The sequence below is a fragment of the Neovison vison genome, chromosome 11 (assembly GCF_020171115.1).
Source record: "Neovison vison isolate M4711 chromosome 11, ASM_NN_V1, whole genome shotgun sequence".
NCBI classification, from domain to species: domain Eukaryota; kingdom Metazoa; phylum Chordata; class Mammalia; order Carnivora; family Mustelidae; genus Neogale; species Neogale vison.
Window position 1 is genome coordinate 146,255,857 of NC_058101.1, and position 13,960 is coordinate 146,269,816.

General features: G+C 36.8%; 1 long non-coding RNA gene across 1 annotated transcript in view; it reads left to right on the forward strand.

The window, feature by feature from the left end:
- The window catches only part of LOC122889605, a 40,524-nt gene extending 39,508 nt beyond the window's left edge, over positions 1–1,016 (forward strand). The window contains exon 3 of the long non-coding RNA XR_006380949.1: positions 995–1,016. This is a non-coding gene — a long non-coding RNA (uncharacterized LOC122889605). The remainder of the gene's footprint in view (positions 1–994) is intronic.
- Positions 1,017–13,960: the final 12,944 nt, after the last annotated feature.

The window sequence follows — 13,960 nt, forward strand, 5'->3', positions numbered from 1 at the left end:
GCAAATAAATAAATAAAATCTTTAAAAAAAAAAAAAAAGATGGGTCTGTCAGGCTTTGAACACCTGCAGGGTTGCATTACTTTAGGGAAGTCTCTGGCTAGATAACTGAAATTGGTCATTGGCGTCAAGCCCAGTTTCTCTGGAGACAGCAGATTTAGGACACTTGGTGAATTCGTCCTCATCCACTCCATTCTGCTGTTTTTATCAGTCATGATAGTATCTCTTCTGGGCAACTTATATTTCAATAAAACCAGTTGTAGGCACAACTTCCAAAAACTGCAAGTAGGTCTTAATACCCATAAGTTCTCAGTGTCAGAGGCAACAGTTTTGTAAGTATTTTATGCACAATAGGCTACTTTTACAGGTGCTTAGTCTGTTTTTGAGTGTTGATTTTTGTAGCTCAGAGTTTCACTTGACAACCACTTACTTTCACTGTTTTCGAACCCTCTTGATAACGTCCTCCTTGGTACCTGTAGCCTTCTATGAGCTGACTATATGCATGGATCTTGATTAAATAATCATTTGTGTAGAAATTTTGGTGGCACTAACAGGGGGAAAAATGGAAAATATTTTTGTTAAGAATTTCATCAATATTTAGGAGAATAAGCTATTGGAAAACATCTTCAATTTTCTATTGTGATTTTCAATTTTTTTCTCTCTGGAACAAAAGTAATGAAGGGGAAAATGGAAACACTGAAATAAACAATTTAAGTGTCAAGTTTTTAAAAAATACTTTACCCTTTTTTCAATGTGTTGTTGGAGCAATGAAACATGACACTGATGTGCTCTTTCAGAATTTATGTATTTAATGACTTTCAGGATGGGCTCCATCTACTGAGAATGCTTGCAATGGTAGTTTTTTTGATCTTCAACAGCACTACTGTCTATCTCATCTTTCAATCTGAATGTTTATAAAAAGGAAAAATGATTTGGAGAATTTTCAAAGCTTATTACATATTTCAAGTGAGACACCCATTATTTGTTTTTCTGTTAGGAAACCAGTAGGACTCATCAACCCAGCGAGATTCTACTTTTACAAGAATATGCCTCCCACTTATGAATTTCACACGAAATTAAGTGCATAAAGTAAGTTCATTTTGTTTGTGGTAAGCTCTTCTTCAGTTAAAACAGTCTAGTCAGATATCCTTCTGCACCTTTCACGGTTTCTTTTCACAAAACCAGCTACCATTTCAAAAGCAATTCTGGGATCAAAAGAGAGGAAAGTGTGGGGCTGCAAAAAATATGAAAAAAATCACTGACTGAAGTGCCCAGGAAGTTCTGGACTCAGGAATTCTGGAGTCACTATCTTCTTCCAATTCAATAAGCTTTCTCTAATTCTTCCTTATCCAATCACCCAAGTTAAAGCCATGCATTTCTAGATGAAGTGTAAAGTGCCGTGTTATTCCGATTGTTGGGATTGCTAGAAGGCCAACCTGAGCCATGAGAAAAGCACACTGGGAGCTTCAGATGGCAGGAAGTGAAAGAAGCAGTGATTTCAGTGGTGGGAGCCAGGCTGACCAGGGAGCCGGGACCATGCTGTTCTCTACTCAGAGAGGAAGTTAGTGAAAGATACACTTATAAAGGGCAAGTACTAAGATATGAGGGGTACATTATGAAGTGAAAGGTGCAGGATGGTTGATGTGGATGATATTAGAAGTTTTAATAATATAGCTTGCTAATCAAAATGATTGTTGTTATCAGTAAGTGAGAGTCAGTCAGATGACATGGAGACTATATTAATGATGTGATTTGAAAGAGTCTTGAGGAGCCCTCCCACCTTCAGATGGACCATTCCCATCTGTGAGACATAACTAATCAAAGTCCAAAAGAGATAATGATTAGGAGCAAGGACTTTGAAGTCAGAAAGTTAACTGAAGCAATATGGCAGAACAGAGTATATGCTGCAAATCTGTGGGAGGCTTCACAAAGCTCTAGAGGCAGAGCTAATTCTAATCAGGCCTGAGACAAATTATTCAAACAGTAGGGTTAATATCTGGCAGGTTGGGGCTGACCTTGTAGGCATGCAAAGGCAACACAGTCTAGTCTGGGCAGTCAGAGCCAAAGTTTCTCAAATTAGCTATTCAGAAACGGTAGAATGTTAATCAGAGCCTTAATTGCAAAGAGGAAAAATTAGCTCTGGCTAATATAAACAGATGCAATTTTATTAGAAGCATATTGGATCCCTCAAAGAATATTCAGAGTTGGAGACCCAACAGGAAGCCTTGTCTAATACTTTAAATCCTGCCTCATAACTTGTCCTGTGAGTACTCTGATGTCAGAGGGAGTGTGTTGGCACATATGCCCCACCTTGGCCTTCTAAATTCATCAGTGTTGGCCCTGGGTTCTGGACAGTGTTGCATCTGAAAATGACATGATGACTACCACCGCTCTCAGCTCCTTGCCATTTTCTGCATGATCGTTATGTCTTTGCATGACTCCCTCCTGGTTCAAAGTCTGAAGCAGATGTGTCTAATTGGCTGAAACTGGCAGTTTGTCCATATCCTCACTGCAAAGTAGTAACTTTCTGAGATTCTATTCCTAAAAGTTGACTTCTTGTAGTATGCAAGATTTCCCAAAATGTAGGTAGAAGGTTCAGATGCTGGGTGACTAAAAGAGGACAAATTCCCATTATGATCTACCACTCTGGCTGCCACTGTCAGCATACTCCAATATTCCCATATTAACACATATTTTAAAAAGAATAGTTACTACCTTCCATGATACAATTCTCTTTTATACAACCAGAGTAATGATCATTCCATACCCAAATGGAATCAACCAAGACTATCACCTGCCTCAGCATTCAAATCCAAGTCTGAGATTGTTCAGTAATATCCATCATCCCTCAGGTCCTGATATGATTTCATCTCAATATTTTGGGTAGATGAAAGTTTATTTATTTCTATAACTTGCCAAGCAAGACTGTATGAAAGTATGTACAAGTTTCCTTCTCCATTGTACATATTCTTTAATTTTTTGTATTGATCACTTTATGTGATGGAATAATGTGAAAATGCATTCCAATTGGATACAAGTCCTTGGTATTCCCAAATATATGAGATAATTGTAGTCTTCTAATAACTTTAAATACTAGACACAGAGGTTCTGGAAGGCACTTCAGAGTTCCCCTTGGTTTCATCCATAGCTCTACTTTTTTCTTCTTGGTAGTCACGATAAACCATCCTATCAATATTATAAGCCCTATGAGGAAACCAAAACACCAGATAGCAGTCTCGGCTGCTCTAATTCAATGGAAACAAAATGTGTCTCTTAGTTGAATCATTTCCCCCTTTGGTACCAAGAGCTCTAACTCAGCACATGTTAGAGTTGTGTTATTGAGTAGTAAATTTTTGCAAATGAAATATTAGGTATATCAGACAGTTCCACTTCCTATACTACCTCTTGGTTCTTGGACTCAGGTATCCTGCCTCTGAAAAATAGCACCATACATTGATTCCTGGTTCAGAGTACATACTGTATCCTGTAGCACAACATCCCAAACTTAGAAAGTAGTGTGTGTCAGCTGGAGCTCTAATTACACTCGTTATAGTCAGTGATCTGTGAGTGCATTCTTATGGCTGCTGTGATGGATAAGACATTCTTAATTACTTGATAATCCTAGAAAAAGTGTGAATATGTTACTACTTAAAATTGTTCATAGTGTGTGTCAGCTGGAGCTCTAAGTCTTCATTTATTTCCTTCTATAAGGTCCAGTACTTATGGATAATAGATTCTGTGTAAAAGCAGTTAAACCATGACTATCAACAAACTCCCTTACTTTGTCCCTTAGAATCCATTTGCATTACAGCCATAAATAAGGCATTTCTAAGTTCAGAGGTGATGCTGCTGTCAGAAGCATAGCCAGTAGAGAAGGCAAATCTATATACAGAATCCATGTCTATTCCAGTTAGGACGAAACACCACCGCCTCTGTGCTGGAGGGAACAGAATATGACGAACTTGCTACTAACTAGAAGATTGGCCCTTCCAGGACATGGTATCCTATCAGGAACATGGGGTTGTTTATTGCTGCTTGCAAAATGGGTTCTCAGCGGTAGCAAAGACCAGATCATCCTTTGGGACAGAAAGTGATTGTACTGATCCTATCCATGTGTTACTTCCATTCCTACAAGTATGATCACATTGCCCATAAATCATTGAATAAGTGCTAGAATAAATTTACCTTCACTGCACAGGAAAGATGTCTACCTGGTTATTAAGAGCTTCTTCTGTCCACTCCAGGTCTATTCTAAGTAGTCTACCCATATAACTCTTCCCCAAATTTCCATGTCAGCAATCTTGCTTATTCCAGATCTCTGATCATTCAGGAAAACTATTAGACAATGCCCATGTATCAGCATGGGCTCTTTCTCAAGCACCTTCTCTATCTGGGTATAGTGAACAAGAGGATAGGCCATTCAGTATTCTGCCATTCAATATTCTGCCCACTAGGAGGGCTAAGCCAGTTGGGATTCTGACCTTGTGTATCATGACATAAAACACTGAAGAGAATTTAGGAACATTTTTGGAAGTGTTGGTCGGGGTCCTTCAGAAGCTGATACAAAGATGATGTTGGTAATATGCAAGTATTTTATTTGAGGAAAGATTGAGAGAAAATAGGGAGGGAGCTGGAGAAGGCTAAAAGAGTCATCAGGCTCTGATGCCTTTCTGATCTCAAATAAAAGAGATGGAGAGAGAGATTTTTGGCAAAAGTACCCTAGACTGCTAGAAGATTTGAGGAAACCATAGGGAATCATTAAGCCAAAGTTGGCCTTCAGAGAAATCAAGAACAGGTTTGCTTTAGCTCCTCTGCTTTACCCATGAGAGGTGTGGGACCACAAATTTCAAAACACAGTAGTTGGGACCCGTAGTTAATTACACTCCCTATAGTCAGTGGTCTGTGAGTGCATTCTTATGGCTGCTGTGATAGATAAGACATTCTCAATTACTTGATAATCCTAGAAAAAAGGTGAATATGTTACTACTTAAAATTGTTAATAGAATCACTGAAATTATTATTTTTTAACACTTTGTTTTATAATATCCAAAATTCTGTCTTCCTTGTTATGTTATTATTTCATTGACTTTCTATTTTCCTTGATGGTCCCTTATGTTACTTAAAAATCACATAAACCCATAATTTTTATTGTAATAAAGAGGGTCAAGATAGAGGTATTACCGATAGCCAATGGTTGCTAATCTGGCCTTCGTAAGATGGCCCCTTCTGGATGGGTCACTCAACTCAAAGACCTGTCTCACTTTTGCAAATCCAGAACCACAACTACAGTGTATCCAGTGGTGATCAATCTTACTAAAGGTTTTCACATAAAAATAACTAAACACACATGGTGACACATAAGCCAAATGCCAGTGCATTTGTAATGATAATATATTAATTAATTAATTAATAGTGAGAATATAATTTCCAGAAGAACTTAAATATTCATGTTGGTAATCAGAGCACACCTTCCATTCATTTAGGAACTCTACAAAGAGAAGAAAATTATACTTATGATTGGTAAACATAGGATATAAGGAAAGAAAGTTAATTAAAATCATAATTTAGGAGATTAGCTTTGGAGTCAAGTAACCCAAGGTTCTTTGCAGAGTGTTCCTATAAGTAACCAATTTTACCCATAGAGAACTGATGATTTTTTTTTACTTTATTTTTAAAAAGTGACTATTTCAATCTTCTTCAGGGGCCTTCATAATTTTCCCATGTCCTGACTATGAGTAATATTATCAAATCAATATCTATCCAGTTATAATCCCAAATATACTAAATTAATGAATATGTTATTGTGTGTTCAGTTTTTCATTGTCTTGGTTGGAGCTCAAAATTTTATATTGCTATATTGTTTTGGGGATGGTCTCATCTTCCACAGATCTATGCCCCTATATTCTAGAATTCATGTGTATCTAAGGGACCAATGTTTTCTGCCTTTCTGTTCTCATCAGTATACCTGGTACACCTCTACTCAGTTTTGAAGGCTCAAAAATCACATTTCAAGCACTATTGCCTGTGAAGTCTTTTGTGATTATTAAACTTCCACCCAGTCCTGGACAGCTGCATAGTTCCTCCTCAAGGTACCAAAGGCAATGTTATCTTTATAGCACATGTCACATGGTGCTGTGGCCATCCGTAGGACTGGATGATTCAGGAAGGCACATCAGGCATGATGGTTTGTGTCATACCAGATTCTGTTAGAATAATTGGTTATGTAAACTGGCTGAAGGCAGGTAACTCAGAGGCGTGAATGCCTGGGAATTCTGTGGTCAGTATCATAGGAGAGTCAGATCTGAGTGCCAAGTTGGGGACCTCAGAGAGGTAATGAGTCAGGAACAGAGAGAATTAGGAACAGCCTGGGGAGCAGAATGGGATGGCTAGGACTTAGGTGATTAAGAAGAGAAGAACATCAGTTCTGACATTGGTACAGATGGGTCACAGAACTTGAAAACACATAAACAGTTGTCTCTTTTGTATATCTGTCTTGACTTCTAGGCTGTGAGTTCGCTGTCATGATTTATCTTTATATTCCTACCCTAGCAGAATACATGACCTTTTGAAATGTTGAATGGATGGATGGATAGATGGATGGTTGGTTAGATGGTTGGATGAATGGATTTAGACTTTCAAATTTATAATTAGCACTGCTACTCTTTATTTTCTTTTTTCGTGTGATACCTAATTCAGCTTTTATGTATACTTTTATTTAATAAGTTGTTTTCCTATGAAAATGAACCAGAAGTTATTGTAGAATTTCACCAAATATGGTATTTGTCATCTGGTTTATAATACTCTTTGAAAGATATGATTATATTCTATAATTTTGTTCATGAATTTAAAATTTTCCATACAGTTAGATATACAGTTAGATATTTGTTCTTGGAAAATGGAAATTTTCATTTCTGAATTCATTGGGAAAATACTGACACATCTCTTAATATCTCAGAATGATATTTGTATATATAATAAACAGATATGTATGTCCACATGTGTGTTTATTATGATGTGCACACATAATTAAGGTTTCAAGAGATGTGACAATTACTAAAGCATATTGTTTTGTGGAAATTTGTTTACACTTGTAGAAAACATTGTAACCTTTTCCAGTGTGTGGAGACACAAAATGAATAAAATTAGCAAAAAGCATGTATGTTCAAATTCAAACGGTATTTTTTTTAACTGGCAGATTTAGCAGTCTGAGAAAACAGAATACACCAAACAGAACCCAAAGTAGAAAAATGCTGAAAAAAAATGGGGAAATGAGTTTTAATACCAACTACTATTTATAAGACATTATAAAAGAAAATTGGCTCTTTGTATACTTTGGGATTAAAAACAATGTGGTTTGCATCCACTGAGGAAAAAAAAAAAAAACAACCAAAACTAGATTTAAAACAAAAGTAATATATATTAGATGTCAAGCAAGGTAACAGGTTTTCAAGTTAGGTCCTAAAGGCTTTCCAGCCTTCTTAGATGCTGATGGTTTTAAGGCAATTATTTCCCACACCCTCAGTTTTCCAATGCACCTTCCTAACATCAGCATGCCTGAGTACCGTGCCTTTAGCTTGCTGCCTCTCCTTTTCCAGCTCCCTTGCATTTTACAAAATCTTTTCAAACAGAGGGACAATTTGAGAACACATAGTTCAACAACTATTTGCTGATTATATTTGATTGAATCTTAAAAGTTATTTTTCTAGGTTCTTTTAACTGCAAAACACTTAGGGCAATTATAAGAGTGTTTTACATTTTGGTACAATCCATAAAAATGTTTTCCACTCTAAATTCAGTATGAAAATTATTACTTGCAAGCATCAATAAGCAAATGGCTTTTTGTTTTACCTTAGAATGTCTAGCGCGGTGCACTGTTTATGTAAGATCAATAAATATTGACTAGATTTTTCCACCTAATTTATTTTACAAATAGGAAATAGTAAAACCTGAAAATATTTTATATTTTCATCCAGGTTAAAAAAATGTGCATCATCATCTGACCATACAAATAGGATATTTTGGCCTCAATTTTTAAACTAATTTTATCAAATCTCTATGTAACAATAGAAAAACATATATAATTCTGTATGATCTTTAATGCAATTTCTTAATAGAATCTTAGATTTTCAACCATGACTTTAGAAAACTTATAATGTTCTAAAATGTTCAGTGTGAATAATTTATATTATCCATAATTAACACATACTAATTTGTGTTTTTTTAATTAAATTTTATCTCATTTGTAGTACTTTCTTAATAACTACGTTAAGTAACATTCTTTAGTTGTAAGTAAGAAAAATCAACTCTGGGTAACTTCAAAAAAATTAATTTATTGGAATGATTTCAGATGTTCACAAAATCATTGTGAAGCTGTGAAGAAGACGGGAAGGACGAGAAGAGGACAGATCCTGGGGCCAGAAAATAAGATCTGCAGTTACTATCTCAAGGCAGGTGACAGCTGCAGATGTGACGAGAGACCATGATTCATGGCAGCCTCTGCTCTCCAAAGAGATGCAAATACGCATTTTGGTTGGGTGTGCAGATTTCCACAAATTGTCCTTTGTGGAGTTTCGAGTATCCATCCATCTAAACCCCCCAAAACCTCACTGATGGGAGAAAACTCCTGTGTTTTCATAAGATGTATATTGTCCCTTTTCGCACGTATTTCTAGTACTCAGGCAGAGAGAGTGCCACTATTTCTTGCTCTCCAGGTTCTATTAAACGACCCATCAGTGTCGTGATCCAACCTGATATTCTACAAGACGGCAAGATAATTAAAGTGCCTGTGAACTAACTTGCAGCAAAGAGCCAAAACTGACAGATTACTGAGTTGGAAAATAAACATGCACTACTGTTCCTGCTAAGTAAAAGTAAATCTCTTCTGTTTTTTCTATTAATCAAAATATGGAGCTAGGGAGTACATGCTGCTTCCCACATTGCTTTACCAAGAAGGCTCTATCATGAACAGCAGCACAATGATTACTCTTTTATTCTTAAGAACATACATCTATTTGGTCCAATTAACTCAGGGAATTAAACGGAAATACAGAAAGAATTATCACTCTTAAATTTCTCAAGTGTGAAATTCCTCACGAATGTGGTATTACTTTTCACCTATGATTTTGGTTTGCAAATGTAGGGTTAGCTTTCAACTGATCCCAGGGATACCTGGAGCCTGGTATTCTCCCACTGGCCAAGATACAAATGAAATGTACTAACCAGTGACATTTAATATGCTTTTTAACATCTGAAATTCCTCTGAATGCACTCTGGACTAATCTACACTATTTATTAAAATATATAGATTGATAATCTGTACCTATTTTACCGGCTTACACAGCGGGCTTTAGGCTATGTGACCAGTGGGAAGTATAAAGACCATTTGTGAAAAGGGAATCCGTATATACCGTTGTGGGAATATAATTGGTATAGCCATTATGGAAAACGATGTGGAGGTTCTCAAAAAATTAAAAACTAGAGCTACCATATAATCCAGCAACCTAACTCATGGGCATATATCAGGAAGTGTCGCTCTCGACCCGCAAGAATGACACGTAGCCTGGTCTCTTGTTAATGTTGCTTTCTTCTTTTATTCTCATACCACACTTGCTTATATGCAGTAGGGCACCCTATCAGAAGACAGATATTCTCAAGACATCCAATCACAGACCTGCTGCTAGGCTTCCCCTAGTTAGTCTATCCAGGGTCTGCTTTTCCTCCCCCACATGGGCTGCCGCTGATATTGACTTGTTTACGTGAAGGTCTGTTTTGGCACCTGGCCAGGCACCATCTTGCAATGGTGAGAACTTCCTTGGCCACAGGCAGTCCCCAACAAGGAAGAAACAAAATCTGTATCTCAAAGAGATACTTATATTCTCATGTTCATTGCAGGATTATTCACAATAGTGAAAGCATGATAACAATCTAATCCCTTCCAGTGGATGAACAAATAAAGAAAATGTGACACACACACACACACACACACACACACACACACTCACACACAGGAATACTCACTGAGCCACCCAAGCGCCCCATCACACACAGGAATATTATTTAGCCATAAAAAAGGAATAAAATCCTGCCATTTGCAACCACACGGATGAACCTAGAGGACATTATGCTAAGTTAAATAAGCCTGATAAAGAAAAATACTGTATGGTATCATTTATATATGGAATATTAAAAAAAGCTAATTTCATAGAAACAGTATAGAATGGTGGTTGCCAGAGATTGAGGGGAGGAAGAAATGAGGAGATGTAGGCCAGGGGTATAAACTTTCAGCTATAAAATGACTAAGTTCTGAGGATCTAATGTACAGCATGGTGACTGTAATTAATAATATAATATTCTATACTTGAAAGTTGCAGACAGTACATCTGAAGCTCAGCACACACACACACACACACACACACACACCAAAAGAGTTAATTATGAGGTGCTGGATATGTTAATTACCTTGGTGTTGGTAATCATTTCACAGTACATATGTATATTAAGTCCTCATATTGTACATTTTAAATATATGCATTCTATTTTCCAATAATTTTTCAATTATTCCTTAACAAGAAGGAATAATAATTACTGAGAAAAATAAAGTATATATTAAGACTTAAATCTAAAAATAAACAAAAGATCCCTGGCACACCTTTTTTCTAGAGACGAAGGGCATCATGTACAAGGAAGGCCAAAACCACATTAATGATTTCTTGGCAGGAATTATCTGGGCAGGTCAGTGCTGGTATGGAATAAATGCCAAACATTTTCAGGCTATTTTTCTTAATGCTCAAAATTCACAATCTAGGGGTTCCTGGTGGCTCAGTCGGTTAAATGTCTGCCTTCAACCCAGGTCATGATCCAGGGTCCTGGGATGGAGCCCCATATCTGGCTCCCTCATATCTCCCCATATCTTTCCCTCCCCATATCTGGCTCCCTCATATCTTTCCCTCCCCCTCTGCCTCTCTCCTTCTCTCAAATAAATAAATGCAATCTAAAAAAAAAAATCATATTCTAAGGTGGAAGCCTGAAATTGACCTTCTTATGTCATATTCTTCTCTCCCAACTAGAGTAATAAAAGGATACCTAATACTGTCCTACTGGAATTTGATATTTCCTTAAGATACATATTTTAGGAAGAGGAAATGAATATGTAACAGCCAACCCATACACAAATAAATGAATTTGATCCAAGTTTTTAGATAATTATATTAGTTAATTTGTCTATTATAAATTTAAGACAGGTAGTTTGGTGACTTGACCATATGATTTAATCGATGCCTCCCTGTCACTTTTCAGCACATTTTCTAGTTTTGTCCTATAATTTCCCTTCCTTTCTTTTCTGTCCCTTAAGTTTTCCTCTGTCTTACTTACTTTAGCATTCCATTCCTGAGAGAGGTTCAGAAGCTGACAGATTGAGGCCCTTTCCTCCCTGAGATCCCAGTGAAATAAAAATGTACAAGTACCACAAACAAACATACTCATACCTGATGAAAATAAGGTAGTAGATGTCAGTGGATGAGAGTTTAAAAACAAACAAACAAACAAACAAAAAACAGTCTCATGATACACAGTGGAAGGGAGGGTAGTGAAGGATGAAACGGGAGAGCAAGCCACAGTACTGGAACAGCTGAGGACAGTCTTCCAGTAGAAACCCTGGAGTCATTGCTTGCCATCCACAGGGTTAAAAAGGAGCAAGGAAATGAGGATGTTGGCTGAAAATTAGGGGAAAAAATTAAGTCTGAACCTGATAAATTTAACCACTCAACCGCCTATTTAACGCCCTCACCTCTAGGCAGGGAGCAGGCGCATGAAGGAATACTTTAAACCATAACTCTTTCTTAAAGACTGAATGAACATTCAACAGATAGTTTACTCTCCAGTGCACAGGTTGGTACCTCAGGCCTGGCTTCTTCTGGCATAGAGGGCACAGCTGGATAGCTGGCTCCCTATTCTGTAACCCTAAAAGAAACTCAAGGAAACAGGACTTGCCCATCTTATCCAGAGCTTTGGAAATTCTTACCCAAGGAGGAAACTTGGAGAACAGTTCCATTTAGATAACAATAGAGGAAACTCATGCAAGAGATCCGTCTTTCTTTCTTACATATGAAGTGACGTCTTTAGGATTGATGCTGATGGTCCCTTATTATCCATCCTTTCTTATTTTCCATAGTTGTAGGATCTTGACTTTAAGCAAATCATAAAGATACTCAAAGTAAAGATCATATTTTCAATTGCCCTCTAAGCTAAAGGTGGCATTGGGATGAAGTCCTTGCCAGTGGTATGTGTAGCAAGAAGGGATATGTTCTTCTTTTTGGAGAGAGCATGCCATCATTCTCCTATGCATCCTTCCTTCAGATAAAATACAGATATAAGCTTGGAAAGGGCCATTGTGGACAATGAGTGACCTTAGGAATGGTAACCATATATAGTGGAGCAGCAAGACCTAAAGAACTGAGAATCAGTGAAGTGCCATTCCAATTCTGTAATTTTTTTCTGTCCCTGGCAGCTAATTATATAATGCTAACTAATATAACAATAAAGAACATAAAGCTACATAAAAGAGAAACATCAACATTAATAGAAAAAAATAATTTTCTAGAGAAAAAATAATTTAGAGAAAACAGGACAAAACTAATTCATATATTTAGAAATAATTGTACATCCATAAAAGCCTAATACATCCACGAAAGAATAAACTTTAAAAAGCTAGCAAAGGCTAAGAAATATGACTTCTTGCACCCACAAGAAAATCAATAAAATACGGAAAAAATAATACCATCCAAAATGTCCAAATTTTAGAACAAAAAAGCAAAGAGAATAAAAGTGGGGAAAAAAGGGATAAAAAAGACAGATTTAGGTCTACATTTAATAAACAAGAATTATAGAAAAAGAGAAAACGAAATAATTTTTTAAAAATAGAAAACACTTATCTAAATTGGAGGAAGAATGTGAATACTCAGCTGATAGGTTCTACTAGAGAGTCCCCTGAAATTGCGAGAACAGAAAGAATTTTTAAAAATCCAAAAAATGCCTGAGTTGAAGGAAAAAAACAGGTCTGGAATAATCATTACGATCATTCACAGAGATCTGGTTCTTCTTTCATGGTAAGATCAAAGTTATCTGTTCCCAAAATTGAGCATGGCCGTGTGACTTGCGACCAATGACATAGGAGAGGAAATGATGGATATAATTTTGGATGGAGCCTTTAAAAGCTAATATGAAGTTTACTCTCTTCTTCTTTCTGTCACAAACCAACAGAGCTTGGGCAAGAGAGTAATAATCCTCTCAGCATGGATTCTGCTGTTGAAGATAGTATGGAGAAAATCCAAGGCTGACTGGGGATGGTTACGAGTTGTAATCAGCAGATAAACTTTATCATTTTAAGTTACAGACATCTGTGGTTGTCACTGCAGACACAGATCTTGTCACAAGATCTCATCAAAAGAATGAAAACTGGCACTAGACTTCTCATGATTAACATTGGATACTAGGGAGGAAAAAATCAATACCTTCTAAACTGAGGAAATGATAGTTAACCTAGAATGCCCAATGCTGCCAAAATAAGTACATGGCAAAATAAGTACATTGTCAGACATGAAAGAATTCAAGAATTTTACCTCATATATTCTTTCTTTGGATAGTCCTTGGAGATGTGTTCAGTAAAACATGATTCAGAGTAATTTTCATTGTGGAAGATTGTAATAATTGGGATGATTGAAGTGATGATTGAGATATCAGAAACACTTTGGAAAAAATTGTGGGGAGAGTAGTTAAGATGTACTGGTTTCCCCTAAAGGATTTGCTTCTTTGGGTGCTGAGGAATTCTGAAAACCTTTTCTCCAGAGCAAAGATCAGAAGGGAGCACTCTAGATCTTATTAAGTTAGTATTAGCATTCAAGCTATAACTGTATCCTCTCCTACCTCATCAACTCTAGTGGGGGTGGGAGAGGAAGCAGTGAGAAGA